The 18,446-nt window shown below is 30.2% G+C and overlaps 1 long non-coding RNA gene across 1 annotated transcript; it reads right to left on the minus strand.

Annotated features, from left to right (window-relative positions):
• Positions 1 to 15,700: 15,700 nt before the first annotated feature.
• LOC137825707 (uncharacterized) lies at positions 15,701 to 18,057 on the minus strand. The gene is made up of 6 exons (XR_011083331.1): positions 17,908 to 18,057; positions 17,699 to 17,825; positions 17,331 to 17,609; positions 17,150 to 17,251; positions 16,576 to 17,070; positions 15,701 to 16,326 (listed from the first exon to the last, which is right to left on the minus strand). It is a non-coding gene; the product is annotated as an uncharacterized lncRNA (long non-coding RNA).
• Positions 18,058 to 18,446: the final 389 nt, after the last annotated feature.

Below are 18,446 nucleotides of genomic sequence, written 5' to 3' on the forward strand. Positions count from 1 at the left end.
TTTATACATGTATGACTTTAGTTTTGCAGCTATTCGGCATAAGTAATTTTTCGCAGGAACGAAGTCATTGTTAATTAAAATTGTTTTTAGGCCTCACAACTTATTCATCATACAATTTAACATGAAAGTCGTAGTTTGATCACACGTTTTGAGTTAAAAAATAATTTTATATTAGAAGTCGTGTTACTTAATCATGAATTTTCTTTTACGAAGTTGTTCTTGTTCTCAAACGGGTGTTGGGACCTAGAGAACGTTTGTCTTGCTCTTCCACTCGGTCGGTCGCTGTCTTTCTTGGCTTCCTGCTTCTCCTTCTTCCTCTCGATCGTTTGGTAGCATAGGCTGGGATGATACCTGCAGAAGACACTCTGATGATCAAGTTTGTCAGGGTGTTGGCACTCAGTTATCAAAGTACTGTAAATAGTGATGTACCTAGTTTTTGCAATTTGTGCTATTTATATTACCTTAGTGGGCCTTCATTGATGGGTCGGATTAGGAGGTTGGTTCGCGTTTAGGATTATGCTAAACAGCCCTTAATTATAGATTAATTTTGCTGACTTAGTCAACCCATGGCTCGTCGTCATGAGTCGGTCGGCCACATGTTGCCACGCGACCTTCTTATTGTGGTCGAGTGACCAGATGGTTTCTATCTGATCGACTCACTGATACGTCTGGTTGTGCCAATACAGTTCTATTAGAATATTATTAGAATATGATTTACTCAATCATGTAACAATTTTTTTTTTCCATTTTAGTAAATAAAAGACAAAATTGCACCTATAGGATTCACTTTTCTCTTTTTTTTCATCTTTTCGAATGTTTTCTTTTATCTCAAATTAGAGTGTTTTGAGAACTAAATATCAAAATAGGTTGTTTATAAATACATTATTGGCATATGGTTGTTTTGGTAGTTGATAAGGCCAATTCATAGAATTAGTTAGATAATTGAAGTCATTTATTAGTCAATGTAGTGATCAAAGTCAAACTTTGTAGTTTACCTACTTAGTTTGATGTCACTATTGTTTTTTTTTCTTTTAAATTGGGATTGACTTCCTTGTACATGTCATGTGTAAGTCTCTCATTTCTTTAAAAATAATATAAACAAAACTATTCAAATATTGTACATTCTATACTTTAGGAATAAAATTCAATCTAGCTATTCTAACAAACCCACATGAGCCTTATACTTTCGGTATGATTTCATTTAGCTAAGAACACATATTAGAATCATATATTACGTGCCATTGAGACTTCTACTGAAAAAAAATGTTATTAGTATGCTTTTTATACCGGAAGAAAAAGAAAAAAGTATAAGAGTTTTAGTTCACAAATTTTGAAATTGATATTGACCTATTATTTAAAGAGTATATTTCTCCCCAAAAAGACTATTATATGAAATTTAAAAGTTTGATCGTTGAAAACATTTAAGTTTTTGTTTTATATATATGATTAAAAAAAAACAAAATTATCTATAGTCCAAATTATTTCATTTTAATTGAGTTTCCTTTACTTAAATTATTGCTAAAAGACATTTACATCGGTATTTTTCTTTCTTTTCTTCAAAAGAAAAAAAAAACTTTTTTTGAGTAATGAAAATAAATTTTAAGTAATATAAATCTTAATCGAATTGTTTCATAACTCTTTTTTTCAATGTATTTTACACTATCATTTAATTAAAATCAGTATTATTTTAATTTATAAAGTAGCATTATTGCATGATGCAATAAACTTATTGTATTTCGAATTATGATGGAAGATGCGAAGTTGAATGGCTAAGAGTGATTATCAAATTGTAAGTGCATGTAATAATGTACAAGTTATTTACCATGTAAGTGCATACACTGCTGTCTATTGTTTATTTGTTTCATTTACTATTGTTTATTTGTTTCATTTTTCAAAGAAAGTGTTTTGATTAGTTTAAATACTACCACATTAATTGAGAGTCAGTTAAAATTTAATTTAAATACATCTTTATTTTTTAGTTTTTTAAATATTTCTTAAGAATAAAATGATAATAAAATTCTAAACTCTAAAACGAATAATTCCTAAAATAAATTGAAGGATGAGAAAATTGTATTATTATTATTTTTTCAAATCAAGAAAAAATTATGTTTCTCCCTTCGTAATAACCAAACTTTTAAGCTGATTACTGAATTTCTAAAAGGAAAATAGAAAACAAAAACCATTAAATTTGGGATACTAGTTATTGTTGGTGGGAACTAAGGTTTCACGTCATGCTTCGCATATAATTCATCTATCAAGAGAAGAAAAACATATGTGATAATCGAAGGATGATAATAAGGACAAAAGAATGAGTAATGAGTGTGGTTTTGAAGAATGAAATGAATTGAAAAGGAGAAACATTAGGCTTGGTTTTATTAGTTAAAAATTATACGAAAGTATAAGATTTAGTTCTTAGGATATCCTTCGGGTGTTTGGGGTGTGGAAAATGATTATTCTTCTACTTCCTTTGGTCGGTCACGATCACTGTTGGCTTCCTGCTCTATTTTCTCCTCTCGGTCGTCTGGTCTCACAGGCTGGGATAGTATCTGCAGAAGGCACTTCAAAGCTCAAGTCAATCAGGGTCTCAGCACTCGGATGTCAGAGTATTGTAGATAATGACGTACCTGGTTCTTGGAATTTGTGTTATTTATATTACTTTAATGAGTCTTCGTTGGTGGGTCGGATTAGGAGGTTGATTCATGTTTAGGGTTGTGTTAAACAACCTTTAATTGTGGATTAACTATGTTGACTTGGTCAACCCATGACACGTCGTCATGGATTGGTCGTCGTCACCTTTTCATTATGGTTGATTGGTTGAATAGTCGAGTTCCCAACCGACTCACTAGGTGGATCGGTCGTCCCAGTACAATAATTATTAAAAAAATATTTGTAACCCATATAATTAAAAGAATATATAAGAGCATGAGGTTGAGAGTGTGTGAACGTGTGAAGGGAAAAACAATTGTACGTGGAAGGCATTATAAACTACAATAGCAACCAAGGTTCCCTCCTACGAGTGACCACAATCTATTAACATCATGTTCTCCATTGACAACCGTATTCCCTCCAAAAATGAACAAAGTTTTTTGCAAAGAGTTCCATTTTCATAGGTAAGGTTCCTTGTCTTGTACTTTTTCTTTCAAATATATCTTATTTTATATACAATGTAGTTTTAAGTTTAAGGGTTATGATAGATGATACCTGTGGTCTCTATAAAAATTCTTTTAATCCTCAAAGTGCAAGCTTTTATCCATTCAAATAAAAGGAAAAACTACAACCATGGACCATATAAAGGAAAGAAAGAATGATGTTGATAAGTGAAGAGGATGAAAGAATAGTGAAACCTTTTTAGGGGAAGAAATTAAAGTTACAATAAGTAGGATGAGTGGTCTAAATCGTATTTAATTCCCTTAATTATTATGTTAGCAAGTATCAATTAGATACTTTTGTTACGTAATTAACCAGATACTTAATAACTTTCTAAATGTTTTTTCAGACCTAGGGTATTTAGATGATACCTTTTATCAGAAAAAAAATAAAATTGGATAATTTAAAAATGTTACAACTCTCTTAAAAAAAAATCAAAGAAAGAATCTGATGTATCTTATTCTCAATTATTGATCACCTTCTATTGTATGAAAGTCTTGTGTGGGTATTTTCTTTTAGCCCAAAGAACTTCCTACCTCAGAAGAATACCATTCCCTTGCCTCATATTTTCTATAAAAATGTTTTTACATTAACACTACAATACTCATATTCAAAATTATTTATACAAAATCCTATGTTTAATTAAATTCCATTCAATCACACTTTTCCAGATTAATAAAAAAGTGTTTTAAAGTATTTATAATAATAACTATTTAAAAAAATAAAAAATTATCAACAATAAAAAATCAACAAATATGAACCATTTTAAAGTAGTTCAATCCTTACACAAAATTTTACTTTATCCTCGTACTAAAAAACCCTTAACAAAGCCACAAACCCTAAAAAAAAAAAAAAAAAAAACTATATTTTAGTGTTTTATCAAAAACCAAAAATTCTTAAAAATATAAAATTTCTCAAACCTTATTTGTAAGTACAGTTTTTAAAAATGATTGGATATGAAAATCTAGAATGAAGTTATGCCAGTTGAAGAACACATGACAGTGACATAATTTTGTATCCAAAAGTTTTACACAGCAGCAGCACAAGCAACGCAGATTCCATTAACTACAGAATCTTCTCCTGCATTCATTGATAACCACACAAAAATGTTGAAGCAATGTTACTTACGTGGAAAGAATAAGAACTAATTGATTGAGAAAAGAAGAGGAGATAAAGGGTTATTATTTTTATGGAATTTGTAGAACCTTGCTACTGATAGTCTCTGAAAGTGATGATGAACTCACTCATAAGTTGCTTTCCAGGTCCTATGATCCCAACCAAGAACTGAGTGGTAATTAATAAATCCTCTGTATGCCACTCAATTCCACCACCACCACCATCCTCTCCTCCTTTCTTCTTCCTTTTTCTATTTCTCTCTTAGGTCAGAACTTCAACTTTTAGGTGTGTGGTGGGTGCACACTTTTTTCTTCCATTCACTAAAATTTATCCTTTTCAATTTTTTTTTACCCAAATTTTATGGTTTCCTTTCAATTATATATACATTAACAAGTTTTTTTTTTATAAAAAAATAAATAATTAATAGAGATATTCTCAATTCTTATACTCTTATACAAGAGGTTACTAAAAGACACCTTCCCTTACAAAACTAAAAAACATAAAGTATGGTAACAATCTATCAACAAAGCGCAACTCAACTAATACAACTAACATATTTTTGTATTTTTATTTTTTTAATAATATTTTTTATGTGATTTACAAATATTTTTGTATTTTTCTTTTTTAATAATATTTTTTTATGTGATTTGTAAATAGTTGTTGTTATTTAAGGTATTATGAGAAATCGTGTAATACCGATGTTACCGCTAAAAATTACATTAACAAGTTAATTCAATATATATTAATGTAAGTTAGTGTCTAGATGAATGGATAAAATTGTCTTGAAATATTAGGTTATTAAAAGTTAGTGATTTTTTTTGTTTATTTCTTCATATTTGATTGATATTAGAACTCTTTCTTTTCTTCTTCAGGAACTTAAGATGTAGGTAAAATTTATTAACAAAAAGATTTTTTTTTTCATTTTATAGTAATAAATACCCTATTCTATTATATAAAAATGTATGAACTTTTAATTAAGAAAGAAATTATAAACATAAATCATCTTTTGATTTTTTTTTTCATTATCTTCAAACAATACAATATTGAAAGGCAATTAGAAAAGGTACAAATTTAAATTTTTAAATTTATTTAAATTTTATTTGGAAATTGTATTTAAACCAAAATTAAAAATTAAAAATAAGAAACATATATATAAAAAATAATAAATTTATTGTAATAAAATTATGAAAAAAATATTTTATTAAAACATATCCATGTATTGTAATTATATATTAAATCATTATATTTAAAATTAAAATTAATGTCATTAATATGACTTAAATTATAAAAATACATATTTTATTTTAAGTTTGTTATTCAAAAATATTTTTCTTACTTTTTTAAAGCATGTCAAAATAATTTGTTGACCCGTTAGCAGGATAAAAAGTCAAAATGAATTAAAAAATACAACTTAATTAGAATAATGATCGAGTCTACACAAATTTATTGGGTGACTTGTGGTCATATCAAAGTATCAATTTATTTCTGTCACTTTTATTCCTTAACCTTTCATTACTTTGAGATTGTTCTAATAATGTCGATTCTACATTACTTAAGAGTTTTCGTCTAACATTTTCTTTAATCATAAGAAAAAAAACGGGTACTTTAACCCTTTACAGTAACAGATAGTTTTAATCCAAGGTAGTTTTATAATATATTATTCTTAACACATCTTTTAAAAATAAAATCATTATAAAATTATCAAGCTTCAAAAATAAATAATATATCATTAATCTTAATAGTGGTTTTTTTTACAATTTTATTTCAAACCCATTTCAAATAAAACGTGAGAAGTAATATAACAATTCAATTCAACGATTTAAAATATTAAAGAGGCAACCTTAAGTTGCAAATTAGAAATACAAAATAAATTACTCTCACAATATTTAGATTTTAAATTATTCCAGATATCAAGAGTAACATTTATTCAGATAACACTTTGTTTAATAGGGAGAGAAACAGAGTGAACTAACCAGGAAACTATCATGTTATTACAATGTGACCAAGTTGAAAAGATAGGGTTATTCTTTGGTGGACAAGAATGAGTGCCGAGAATGAATTCGACTTTGTTTTTGGCACTGAGAACAATGATGATAGTGTGATTCTCACTAGGATGCAAATACAAGTAGCTACTCACTGGTTGTTTCGATTAGAAAAACGAAGTAATGCTTTCGTTAGTCATTATCTACAAGAAAAATAGTCAAGATTTGCAGAGAGAGAAACACAACAAGAAAAAAGAAAACAGAAAAGAAGAACACCAAAAAAGTAAAAAAGGTGAAAAAAAATCCAGAAAGGCGCAACCGAGCTCTTCACTTAAATGAAGATAAAGAAACAAGCCAACAGAAAAACAATGAATGTGAGAGGCAAAGAGAATGAAGAACCCTAATCGCGATGAGAGAGAACAGAGAAAAGAGAGAATAAGAAGAATGAAGTGTGAAAGTGAAATGTATATTATGTAAACGTAAAAATGATAATATGTTACATAAAGTAAAAGTATGAGTGTATATATGGAAAAAGTTGTGCTTAAACATTTGGCAAAAGATGAAAAATAATATGGGCCCAATAGAGGTCGAGAAACTAAAAGTTAGTTTTAACACTAGTTGAGAAAGTTTAGGGTTTAGGCTTTAACGCTAGTCATGTACACACTAAATTATACAAGTTTTATAAGAACATTGTTATGTTTATCTAACAAACTAGAAAATACTATTTAACTTTGTAAACATCAAAAAATGCAACCTCACTTTAATGAGTAAATCTCGTGATCTTTTTATCACAACCTATATAATTTTTTTGTCTTGGTCAAAAATTCCTTGTTGTTAAAGAATGCTAGTGTTAATCAAGAGTGACTTATTGTTAAACAATACTTGTACGAGTTAGTCAGGGGTGCCTATGAGCCAAAAAAATATTCTCGTATCTTGCAACATTACCTTGTTATATTACATGTATATTTGTTGCACTAACTTAAGAACGATAAGTTTTTAAACTTTGTTTGTGAAAATCTTTGTCAATTTGTCTGACTAACAAAACTTATCATTTCAGTACACATATTCGAACATACTTGTGAAAAATTGTCACATTTTAAAACACAATTCAATCATCATTTTTTTAATAGATATTAGTGCCACAAATATTATCGCTAATTACTAAAAAAATTTAACAAAGAAACAAACTATTATGCTTTGTTTGGATTAAGGAAGGGATGTGCGAGAATTTGATACAGTGAATTTGGAATGATTTGAGAGGAAAATAGGAAGAAAGTAAGGTTGTTTGAATTAAGGTATATAGAGTGGATTTGTGGGAAAAAATTAATGAAGTTAGTAAGTGATATGATGAGTTTGAGGATGAGTTTACAAATATACCCACGGTCTTTAAAAATAATTGAAAAAGGAAATAAGAGATATTTTTGTATAGATTTTAGTTAATTAAATTTGTACATTATTTATGGTACCATTAAATAATTATTTTAAAAAAATACAAGCTAGTAACATTATTGAAACATGGAAAGTTCTCCTAGAAATAATTTTCAGTTATAAATTAAATTTTAATATAGAAAATTATTAAAAAAAAGTCTGAAAAATAATTTGAAATGCTCTCAAACAACATAATATGAAAAATATGAAAATATTTTAAAACTACATGAGTTTGGAATTAAAAAAATATATATACAAAAGTCATAACATACAAAATCAACAACATTTATTCATTATATATGTAACCCATAATCGAATATATGGGACGTGTCTAAAAATTAACATAATCATTTATCAACTAAAAAATATAAAACATGTAAAACATGTATAAAAACAAACATAATCGACTATCACCATAGTTAAAATATAAAAATAATTTATTATGCATTCATAACAAAATTTATTCATAACAAAATTTAAAATAATTAATTATATTAAAAAATAGAGAATCAATAATGTTGAAAAAATAGAGTAAAATTGATGTCGATAAATGGATAGTGGATTATCCACTCCAATAAACATATTGCATGCGGATGGTAAGATTTTTTTAGTATCGACGTTATCTAATTAAGATTTTAGTTAGACACTTTTTTTTAAGGAATTTACTTAGACACTTGCACAGCATTATTTGCTACATGCTTTGTGCTGGGTCTTATTTTTTAAATTCATTTTTGTTTACTTTTTGCATTCACACGATTTTATAATTCATTCAACGTTTTGTTGTTTTAATAAACCACTAATAACATTCAATTTCAAGACTCCATCATCAATGAAGGAAATGGAGAATAAGTAAGGTTTTTATATTAAAAAATAGATATCAGTGATAATAATGTTTGATTTTTATGTATTTTAATATTCACAACTAATTAAAAGTCATCTTTAAGTATGGCATTTAATCATTGTTAAAAAGTTAATAATTTTATTATAAAGGAAAATCCATAATGGAGAAATAAAGTAACAAAATTACATTATCATTCATTTTAATTGAATTCTCTTAATTCATAGTTAAGGATTTTTAAATAGGTTGAGCATATCCATTTAACTCATCAAAACAAGTTCGGAGAATTAATCAGGTTATATAATCCAAATAGTTCAAGAGACAAATTATTTTATTGAGCTTTTATTTGGTTGGATATTTTAATAGAATTTTGTTAATATAGTTTTCTTAAACATAATTGTTCCTGCTAGGGAGATGGGACCTAGAGAACTGTTGAAGTCTTCTTCTCCTTCATTCGGTCGGGCAGGTGGCTGGGTGATGAATTGGGATCTTTCTCTTCCTTCTGCTTATCTTTCGGCACTCAGGACTCGGTCGTCGGGTGAACACCGGATGGTGGGGGTACCTGCGAAGGCACTCCGACGCTCAAGTCAGTAAAGCGGGTGGTTAGCTCTCGGGTAGGTGAACAGTAATAATGACATACCTTACTCCTTGAAATGCGTGCTATTTATACTATTCTAGTGGGCCTACCTTGTTGGGCCCGTTTATCGAGGTGGATACCGCTTAGGGTTGCATTACCTAATTCTTGGTGATGGATTAACTTCACTGATCTTGGTTTGAGCGTTAATTGTAATGGGGCTCGGCCATCGGCCAAATTCTCAGGGTGAGGATCGGCCACCGGCCAAGTACCCGTGGCCTTCGGCCGTCTTAGTTGAGTCTTCAACGGTCTCGGTCTCTCGGCCAAGTCTCCAAAAGGTCTCGGCCCTCGGTCTCTCGGCCAAGTCTTCAAGGGGTCTCGACCTTCGGTCACTCAGGCAGATTGATTGGGCATCGGACAGCCAGATGGGTCCCAGTCTCGTCCGGTACCGGTACAATAATATATTCAATTATTTAAACAAATAACTTTTATATATATGATATAATAAATACGTGTGTAGAGATTAATGTAGGGATTGACCATATACATTATTATCCAATAACAAATTCTCGTATATGATAAATACGTTTATTGATTTTAATAACAATCATCTTTAAAAAACTTCATAAAATGATTTCTAATTACCGGAAAATAAATATCTATTAAACTTTGAATATTCAATAAAAATACATTTTTGTATGCCCTGATGCACGAGATTCATGATATAAATAAATCCAAATAACTTTGATTTCTTGAAAAGTTGCAGCTAATTTAATTACCAGTTGGTCCCTTCAACATTGTTAATGGATTACAGGTGAAATGCAACATAATTAAGATTTTATTGTATGATCTGCATATATAAATATATATAAAGTATTTAAAGTTGAAAACCGTCCATGGGAATTAATTAGTATTAATTACACTATCACAACAACTTTTTTATATGTAAGAAATTTTGCTTATAAACTTTGACTTTCAAGAACAATCCTATCTTTTTTATGAATGTCATAGCACCTTTCTGGTGGGATTTTTCTGAAAAAAGATTAAGATAATTTTAAACACGTAGTTGGTACATATTAAATTATTGTTTATCTGTATATAATATAAAAGTTCTTTCAGTACCTTTTTCTTATGATCACTTTTAAATTTTACTTTTTCATATTTTTATTTTACCTTTTTCCGTTTACAATCTTTATATTTTTTTTAAACATTAACGCTAAATTAAAGTTAATGATTCAATATAATCAAATAAGTAGTAATAAAATACTAATAATAATAACGCCTAAAATATTACTATATCATAAAAAGCATAATATTATAACTTTGTAATACTAAAAACTAAAACTAAAACATTTTGTATTACAAATAAATGTCCAAATCAAAGGTATCATAATACACATATCTAACCTTGAAGAATGCACAATAATATCGTATAAAATAGTATTGATGAAAATATTTGTTGAAAAAATAAATTTATAAATACTTTAGATTATTTCTTTATTTTTTAACAAGTAAAAGTAATGGTGTATTAAACACGTTTCGTTAATACGTTTTGAGATAGCTTTTTTTTATCAACTTTTTAACATTCTTATTAAATTTATCGAAATTTTATCAATTTTTTAATTCTTTATTTTCAAAGTGAATTTAATGGTTTATTTTGACTAAATAGTCTAGACTAGTTCACCCATTTTTCTAGTCTAACTTGTTTTTTTTTATCCATGGATTCTTTAAAAACCACATATTTAATATTGGAAAGAAATTTACTTGATTACGATAACTATAGCGAAATTATCTCCCGTTTAATGCAAGTCGAAATCATTTGTTAAACATTCTTGTTCTACATGAACTTGTTATAGGTTTTCTCCTTGAAGAATCCTTAATTACTTGAACAAGTAAAAGGAATATTCAATTAATATATATACCAAATTTATTTCATTTATGAATGTTTTGTTGGATTTTTTATGCTAATTTAATATTATCATAAAACACGTTAAAACGTGTCTGTGGGAGACAAGAGAACATATAGTAAATAGAGATTTTAATAAGTTTTTATAATATTTTAAGTTACTTGGTGACCAAATTAATTAAATTGAAAAAAAAAAGATAATAATATTATTCTACAGTAACAAGCCAAACTTTTCTTTCTCCGCGTTTGATGTATTAGTGGAAACCTTCATAAAAAAAAAGAATGAGAAAACGATACAAATGTAACTTGTAAAGGTTATGGCCGACACTTTGTGAAATGTGTTCTCCAATAAGACAAAGCTTATTATCTTCTCTTTCTTTGAATGTTTCTCAATATTTAGCACATTTTAATTTCACTACTTTTTAAAAGATAAGTTTTATATGTTTATTTTCTCTTTTTTTTCTGTTTATAACTATAGCATGTAAGTTAAGGGAATTTTTTATTTATATGATAATGATATTTTTAAAAATTTAACTTCAGTTCTTAAATATGATATTAGTGTTCTAATGAGATTTGTTAGGTTTATTATATTATCTACTATCAAGTCGGTATTGAATCACCTACAAACATCTAATTTCACTTATATGTCTCAACTTAATATAAACTTCCTTGAACAAATTTCGTGTAAAAAAATATTTTTTTTACATAAAAATGTTGTAAGAACTAATTAATGTTTATAGATCTCATACTAACATGTTGTAAATCTCATATTGGTTGAAGATAATGTTAAATTATTGTATATAAATGAAGGTAATTTTTTTTTCTATCGATAAATAATTAATTCAATTAAAATGAACATTTTAAAAATATTTCAACTTTTATAAAAAAAAATCCTAACATTTCTATATTCCAAACTACATATAGTACCAAATGAAAGTAAACTTTATCTTAAAAACAATTGTATGAAGTTGAATTAGAATTAAATTTAGTTTTTAATATCAAGTTTCATATATGATATATTAAATTCATAAAATTAGAGATGTGATGCCTGATATATCACACATCCATATTAATTACGACTATTTTCTCATAATGCAATTCTCTTCGTGTTATAGAATATGATGACTATGATATGCAAAACTTTTTAATTAAGTATTTAATACATATATATTTTTAACTCAAATTTGATGAGTGGAAAGCACCAACATGAGTCATGTAACCAACAGACATGGACCAGACGCCCAAATTGGCTGAAACACGTTTTAGGGTTCTTTGCTACAAAATATTGTGCAGGATTCAACTCTAAAGGCTTTTGGCATAACCTTTGTTACAATCTTTACCCACGTATTCTTTTTGCAGAGTGAAATTATATTCAAATCTTATAAATAAAATTTTATATTCATATTTTATACTTAAAATATGTAGTTATTAATGTGAAAAATGGTAAGACTCTAATAGAAACCACTCTTATATATTGATCCAAAAATGGAAATGACAATTCACTTGTCCAAACAAGTCAATGAGTGTTTGCAAATTTGATTACTCAAACTCATTGCTATTATGTAGACGATTTTTTTTATAGCAAAAGACATAACCTTAATGGTATTAGTGATAGTGTAATGGTAGTTGCTGATAGAGCTTTTGTTTTTGTTTAGGCTTTTCTTTTCTGGGCCTTATTTTGTCCTGTTTTTTCTATTTGGACTGATTGGGCTTCTTTTGGCCCATTATCTTCCTTCTGTTTTGTTTTTCAGTCTTATCCCTTAAGGCAATTGCTTTCTGCACCCCCACTTTTTTCTTCCTGCACCCCACACTCTTATACAAAGACAAAATTTACCCTTATTAATTTTTAAAATCCCAAAATTACCCTTAACCTAATAAAATCCTAAAACTGGAAATGGTTGCTGTTTTACGTGCAGAGACAGCGTTGTCTTCCTTTGATTGTTGATAGTAGCGACGCAACACTTTCAAAGGTCATTCTCCTTCCAAATCTCACACATCTCTCTTGTGATTTAAAGTGTTGTTCATAAAGGTAAGCAAAGTTTCATGTGTTTCAGATTTTCACATCCGTTTTTGTCATGGATTCTTGTTTCTGTAAACCTTTTTTCACATTCCAAATCATAGAATCTGTTGAATTTGGAATTTGCGGATCCGGTAGTGTCCTGGATTTATGGATCTGGTAATATATTCTGGATTCATGAATTCATAATTAATTACATTGTGTTTTCCGAATGAGGGATGTTTCGGAAGTGTAACTTTTTGCCCATGCAATTTAAACGAAGCAAAAATAATAGAGGAATAGGAGACAGAGGTCTAATGGTTTTCCTACTTCAATAACCATCTACGAATTAAAGCTTTTGCTACATAAATCATAAAGTATAAACACTATCGGATCAACAAATCTGGAACACTACCGGATCAACAAATCCGGAACACTACCGGATCCACAAATCCGGAACACTACCAGATCCACAAATTCAAAATTCTACCAGATTCTGTGATTCGGAATGTGAAAAAAGGTTTATGGAAACAAGAATCCATGACAAAAACGGATGTGAAAATCCGAAACACATGAAACTTTGCTTACCTTTATGAATAACACTCTAAATCACAAGAGAGATGTGTGAGATTTGGAAGGAGAATGACCTTTGAAAGTATTGCGTCGCTGCTATCAACAATCCAAGGAAGACGACGCTGCCTGCACGCACAAACGACACCCATTTCCAGTTTTTAGGGTTTTATTAGGTTAAGGGTAATTTTGGAATTTTAAAAATTAATAAAGATAATTTTGTCTTTGCATAAGAGTGTGGGGGTGCAGGAAGAAAAAAGTGGGGGTACAGGAAGAAACTGCCATCCCTTAATGATTATTTTCTTGCTGTGTGACTCACTTATCTGACTAATGAATTTTCTAGATGATATTTTGCTTTTTCTTGCTGTTTCCTTCTTCTCGATTATCTTTTTCTAGTTCTTTTCCTTTTATCCTAAGTTTTAGGATCTTTTGGATTTCTTATCTTATGGCAATGTTATCTTTTTCATTTTCATCTCTCAGCTTTCACGGTGGAAGATCTTCAAAGTCTTTAGTATTAGTTGCAATGATAAAGATAACAACCTAGTGAAGATGATAAAAATGATAATAATGGTGTTAAAGGTGAGAAGTTACAACAATAATGATCATGATTATTACAACAGACGATAATATCATAGATGTGATAGAGTGATGCGGACGACAATAATAGTAAAATAATCATAGAAAAAAAAACAGTGATGGTTGTAATAGAGGTACACTAATGAAAGAAAAAGAAAAAAAAATTATAAAATAAGAAAATATACAATGTAAGTAGAAGCTGATAATAAAATTGTCTTATATCATATTTTTATTTTATAAAAACATATTTAAAATAGAAAAATGATGGTTGAACAACTGGGAGTGCACTTGCTCCACCATACACGTGGCAAAATTAATATTATTTTATTAGAGTTATGGGGTCCGTGTTGAATAGATTTAATATTTTGTTTTAGGGTCAGAATGTGAAGAAATTAAGACGTAAGAAATTGAAGCGCCTCTTCACTTTTGTTCTTTACGTTCTTTCTCCCACTACAAAAAAAAACTTTTATTAGAAATGGCCAAAGGCGGACACTAATCACAAAAAGCCCACGCAAAGATGCAATTAACGTGGGCTTTGCCTTCACACAACTTTGAAGCTAATATCCTTGTCGCAAAAAAAATTGTCGGGTGCGTGGCGTCGCAATAAGTTGGCTTGCGTGGGCTTTGCCTACAAGTTGCCAACACAAAAAATTACAAATGTTAACTTAAGCGGGGGCTTAGCCTTGGACAGAAAGTGAGGGCTTAGGCTTAGCTAGGGGGACAATAAAATTAGCGTGGGCTTAGCCTTGGATAAGGGGACAATAAAATTAAAAATAAAGCGTGGGCTTAGCCTTGGATAGTGGGACAATAAAATTAGAATAAAGCGAGGGCTTGACCTTGGTAAAGTGACAATGAAATTAGAATGGGCTTAACCTTGTATATGTGGACACATAATTTTTTTTTTGTATGCACTATTTTTGGCAGCTATTGAACTCCACTTTTAAATAAAAGTTTGGATTTTAAATATTAAATATTAATTTTTTTTAATTTTTTTTTTGCAATAGCATTAAAAAGAAAAAAACATCAATGAATTGATAAGTTAAAAACTAAAAAACAAAAGTAATGAATAAATTATTATATTGATGAATAAAAAGTGTTTAAGCACCGGAAGATGACCATTAATTAGTTAGCTTGGTTATCTTAGTGATTTCATTATTCTTCTTCTTAGGTTTAGGCTTTGTTGAAATGCCTTCCATTTGCGCTGCTTACTAGTTATGTTTTATCGAAACATATGCAATGAAAAAACTATCATTTTAATACATTTAAGAAACTTTGTTCTATAATAAATATTTTTGCCCATCATATGTTTCTCTGGACACATAACATAGTATCTAAAACTGGGGATCGTACAACAGCAACAAAGGTTTAAGGATAGCTACATACACAAACATTTAAATCATATGGTATAACATCTTAGCTCTTATATGTTAAAGAGATTATTATATTCAAAATTGTATATTGATCACACAGAATCCTCTATGGAGTTACTAATTAAATTGCAGATGTCACTGCATATACCCTAAAAGAGAATAGCCACATTTATAAACTTTTTCTGTTTCACTGTAGATGAAAGAAGCCTTAGGATAGCTCCATATACAAACTTTTAATGTTTTATGTAGATGAAAGAGGCACAGGCCCAAGTCAAAAACCTGTTCAGTTTTAAATTCTAATCAATATCAAAACTAGCTGAAAAGGTATGGATTATCCTGCACACACTATATTGGCCATATCATTGGTCAACATGAAGTTTTCATCATGCATGATGTATGTATATTGCATAAGGAATAAGAGAAAACAGTGTTGAATTGATGACATAGTGCAGGAGGCCAATATAAAACAATAACTCTTGAACAACAAAACAGATCCATGCATAATCCAAATATAAAACAATACCATTTCTAATTTTTGGATTGATTTCCACAGTGAATCTAATTACACCAAAATGAAGAAGTTTGTGATTGAACATTGAAAGGCAATGACACTTGCCAAATGTTTTAAGCAAAGATAGATGTCACAACCCAATGTGTCTGTCTTCACAGAGGATGAGAAGAGAACATATATATCTACGTACCTCACAAAATTGCAATATTTTCCCAAAACAGAAAAATGAGAGATACTGCATGAACACACTACCAATAAGATACTTATCCAAAATTGCAATCCTTTTTCCCTTGCTTATATCACGAACTTTTACTGCATGAACACACTCACTCATCACAACACAACCAATAAGATAAAAACATGCACATCACAACACCACCAAGAAGATAAAAACATGCTCATCACAACACTGCCAAGAAGATAAAAACATGCAAAGAGTCATGCATGCAATCTGAGTAATACATAAATGACTCAACCTCTCTGTGTCTTTCTATTGCATTGCATAAATTCTTGTCAAGGAAACTACAAACCAAACTTAAGAAATGTTTTAAGAAAACTTACAAAATGATGAACTCAAGGCAGGGGTTGATCATCAAGGTTCCGAGCATAATGAGGGCGAACCTGACTTGTGCATGTTGAGGTGTCAACTTGTTGCCGCTCCATCATCATGATTAATTTTTGCTCCATGAACTTTATTTTATCCTCTAACATTGCACACTTTTGATTTGCTTGAGCAGCTATTTGAGTTGCTTGATTGGCTCTTTGAGTTGCTTGATCGGCTCTTTCATTTGCTTGCATCACTTGTTGATGAAGTTGTTCATTAAGAGAAAAGTAATCACTAGAATGAGCAAATATTGAAGGTTGGGTTAGGGAAGACACTTCATGGCGAATGTTGGAAGCCAAGTCTGCAGTGCCATAACATCGACCTCTACTCTTGCCTCCAGCAACATCCTTCCAACATTGAAGTTTTGTTGTTGGATTGATCGGTTGGCAGTTGGAAGATGATCCTTCAGAGTTGTCTGATTGAAGGGCTTTCAATCGCTCATGGTAGGTTTCCTAGTTCATTGTGAAAATTGTAAGTGGGGCAATACTAAGGAATATAAATCATGTATAGAAAAGTAGAGCAATAACTTACGTAAGTCTGTTTGGCACGACTATCTACCCAAAGTCCATCCTTTTTAGTGTGAGTGGCCATGAATAATTCATCAGGTTCAACCGGCCGACCAAATTTTCGTTCCTGAAATAAATGAAAAGGTTACCAACATTAGATATTATCTACTAAATTTAAGCTTATGCAACGAAATATAGATACTTACTAGGCTCAATGCAATGTCGAGGTGTGATTTACGACTAGTAGAGTGTAATGCCCCACCTCGAGTTGATGACCTATTCAATTTATTTTGGATTGATTGTTCTTTGAACTTTTTTTAATCCCAATAGTCCAAGAGACCAATCCATGCTTGTTCACTAATCCAGTTAGGTCTAGTCGCTTTCATCCTAACTTTAGCAAGCATATCAGAAAGGCGCTTTCTCACCTTTGACTCGTACACTTTTCTAATTTGTCATTCATCATGAGGGGCCCAAGTCACTCGAGTCTATAAAAAGAACAACAAATTTAAATAGAAGTTGATGAATATAATAAATACTTAAATCGAAATGATTGAAAATGCTATGTTATGATCACCTTAAATTCAGTCCACCATTTAAGTTGGACTTCCTTTGGTGTTTCGTCATAGTGATAGTAAGGACCCCTAAATTTTGACCTAATTGCATGCCCAATTGCCTTAGTAGCACAATGATTAGGTGCCCATCTACAAAACATGCAAACCAAAATGTTAAACATGAAGTATAACAAAAAATTCATAATAAAGTTCAATGTGATCATAAACTTACCCTTTACCCACTGGTCGAATGATGACTCTCCCATTACCATCATGTTCTTCATCAGGGATATCATGGTGCGTAGTAGGCGTGGGTTGTACTGGCGTATCAGAGGAGGGTTGCACTGATGCCTGAGTGGGTTGAACTGATGTATGAGTGGGCTGAACTAGAATTTGAGGAGTCACAGGAACGGATGGAGCACTAGAGAAATGAACTGATGAGGGAGTAGGTGTGGACTGTAATGGGGGACCCCAAGTGGGAAAGAGTGCCGGAGTAGACAAATGTTGAACTGCTGGAGCCACGGGTCACAAGACTGGTATAATACGGGAGGTAGAAGGAGGAACATTGTCCTGCCGCACTGCAGAACGAAAGGATGAGGAGGGGGTTAAGGAAGAAGGGCTTCCGCATTAGGTGACTCTTCTACATATTCATCTTCATTGTCCATGTCACCATAATGACTTGTTATGTCTGCTTCTTGCATGTATGCATCATACACCATATTGGTCATTGAACCAATGTTATCAACAGGTTTCATTCTTGCATGGCCACTG

This window comes from Phaseolus vulgaris, chromosome 8, assembly GCF_000499845.2.
Source record: "Phaseolus vulgaris cultivar G19833 chromosome 8, P. vulgaris v2.0, whole genome shotgun sequence".
In the NCBI taxonomy this organism is placed as follows: domain Eukaryota; kingdom Viridiplantae; phylum Streptophyta; class Magnoliopsida; order Fabales; family Fabaceae; genus Phaseolus; species Phaseolus vulgaris.